At 40.1% G+C, this 2,580-nt stretch overlaps 1 non-coding gene across 1 annotated transcript; it reads right to left on the minus strand.

Annotated features, from left to right (window-relative positions):
* Positions 1–310: 310 nt before the first annotated feature.
* Positions 311–392, minus strand: TRNAS-GCU (transfer RNA serine (anticodon GCU)). Its single transcript has one exon. It is a non-coding gene; the product is annotated as a tRNA-Ser (tRNA).
* Positions 393–2,580: the final 2,188 nt, after the last annotated feature.

A 2,580-nucleotide genomic window follows, 5' to 3' on the forward strand; every position in this document is an offset into this window, starting at 1 on the left:
CACTGGGACGAGGAAGAGGGACGGGGAAGTACAAAGGCTGGCTGAAGTGAATGACGAAGATCATAATGTTGTTTTTAGAGCGGAGACTTGGGTTTTTCAGTGTCGTTCGACGTTGTGGATGTTTTGCATTGCGGCTGGCGGTCTGGTGATTGCTTTTCAAAATACTCTACCTGGCCTCTAGCATACGATACGATTTCTATTGAAACACTTTTTTGTGATATAAATAAATGTAATGAATCGCGATGATTCATAGCGCTCCAAATTATAGGACGGAAAAGAATGGTGAAAATAACAATTGAAAAAAGGAATCCGACGAGGATGGGATTCGAACCCACGCGTGCAGAGCACAATGGATTAGCAGTCCATCGCCTTAACCACTCGGCCACCTCGTCTTCCTGTCACAGCCGCGCTCTAGTGCTATATGTCGACATCTACGTCCGGTTTTTTGCCTAATTGTCTGCGATATTATTTATGTTATTTTTCATACCGCAGACTCGCTATTATTTGATTTACGTTTACTGCGCGGGAAATGTGGGCAGAGCAATTATTTTTCGGCTGCCTTTCCTCAACCGTCCACAAGGGTACGTGGCACATGCTATTTTATTCAGCAACCCTCACCTTCGCCGTGCCTGCACTAGACTTCTGCATGTGGTGAACTCTTGCTGTATATACTGTAACTCAAAGACTCGCTGATTCCACAGAAAATGATAATGCACCCGTTTCGAAAGTATTTATAATATTTAAAGTTAACATGGTTTCGGGCTGCAGCGATTCCCCCGTCTGTTGAACTCATACGAGGAAGGGGCAACTTGCCTGTCCCTATTTAATGACCAGAAATGAAGGTGGAGCGGCGGCGTTGATCTGTATATGACACTCATATAAAAACAAGCGGTGCGAGGAAGCGGCCTAGGAAGCCACCAGCAGCCCGGACAGTAAAGTGTAAGTATTCCAGACCATCCAAACAATCAACTATTTCTCTGCTCAGGAGGGGCGAGGAGTGGGCGCCTGCTCCTTCTTGCTCCTCCCAGCCCCCCTCAAGAGAGTAGGGTGGCCAATTACACTGAATAGTTCAGCAGCACACTGTAGACGTGGCAGCACGTCAGAAGCCTAATGGAGTGATCACACCCCCATCCACTTTTTGGTAACATAAGTGGCAGATGACATTTTAACATATACACATCACACACAAAAAACGGTAGGACCATTATACAGGCAGGGCACTCATCTGCTAGAGCTCTTTACAGGCCCTGTAGGACAAAATATATGCAAACATCCAAATTTGCATACGCATTGACAACAACATAAGTGACTTCAGAGAAAGAGCACTGCAAAAAGCATCAACAGTCTTTGATACGTAGAGACACCAAGGGCAGTAACATTGCCATGAGTGAATTGAGTGTCAAATAACTTTGTGGGTGAAATGCATGCGTGACACTATCGTTATTAAAACCCTGAGCACGTATTTCTTTTAATAACAATTTATAATAACATAATGGGATAATAACATAAGTTATGAAATGAATCACTTACACAGACTCCAGATATGACACAGTGAGATTAAATGATGTGCCCAGGATCACACACTTTGGTTAGAGGTTGGAAATGGGATGTGGGCAATTAAGCAGTTGACCACATATCTTTCAAGGTTTATTTGATATAGATATTCATGAAGACTTTGTTTATAGAAACGCCTTGCAAAAAACGCCATAACATAAAAAACGAACATGTCACAATAGACTAACCTTACACTATATAACTTGTCATATAAACATGTTGAGCAAGATGATTATGACTTTAGCTTTATTTTCCCATCCTGCATGAAATGTCACAGTAGCACCAGGCACACTAATGTGAAACAAAACACTTTTTAAACATTGTTTATGCTTAAATAACCTTTACAAAATTTCCACTACACAATCAAAGGAATACAAACCACTACATCAATAAATGTGGAAACAAGGAAAATCAAAGAACAATAACAGGGTTAAAAGAAATTAACTAGAACAAAAATAAAACACTTTAGACTACTCAGTAGAAAAGATAATAAAAGTCACTAAAACATATGTGAACACATTTGATTTCCTATAAATCAAAGAATAAAATGTTTGATTTGAAAAAAGCACAGGAGTCATTATATCATACTATAGTGCTACCATGTCATGTTCAGTGTTCGGTTTAACAGAACCCTCATTCAAATTCAAAGATTTAAAAAAGAAGCTACGGGTAGGGTTTCAGATGTGTTGCATCCACTCCGACATCAGTGCCATATTTGTTGTTCGTTAGCCCATTGATGATCAGGGTACATTTTTATCAAATAACATTCCCGTTTTGTGTTCAGTTCCTTACAAAAGGATAGTAGATGTCTTGTTGACTCAACAGCTCCTTCCCGAAGGCAAAATCGGCAAAACAACTCTTTAGATTCAATTAGGGAGCGTCGTGAAAGAATTTCTTTTGTGTACAACAGATTCCACCGTAATTGCATAAAAATGTGTCTATGATGTTTGTCAGGAAACCTGGCAAAATATGGAGCAATCTCACCTTGTTTATATTCATGACTAAAATGTGTCATTGAGGGATAAA

Source organism: Ambystoma mexicanum, chromosome 1p, assembly GCF_040938575.1.
Source record: "Ambystoma mexicanum isolate Mex_15411 chromosome 1p, UKY_AmexF1_1, whole genome shotgun sequence".
Classification (NCBI taxonomy): Eukaryota; Metazoa; Chordata; class Amphibia; order Caudata; family Ambystomatidae; genus Ambystoma; species Ambystoma mexicanum.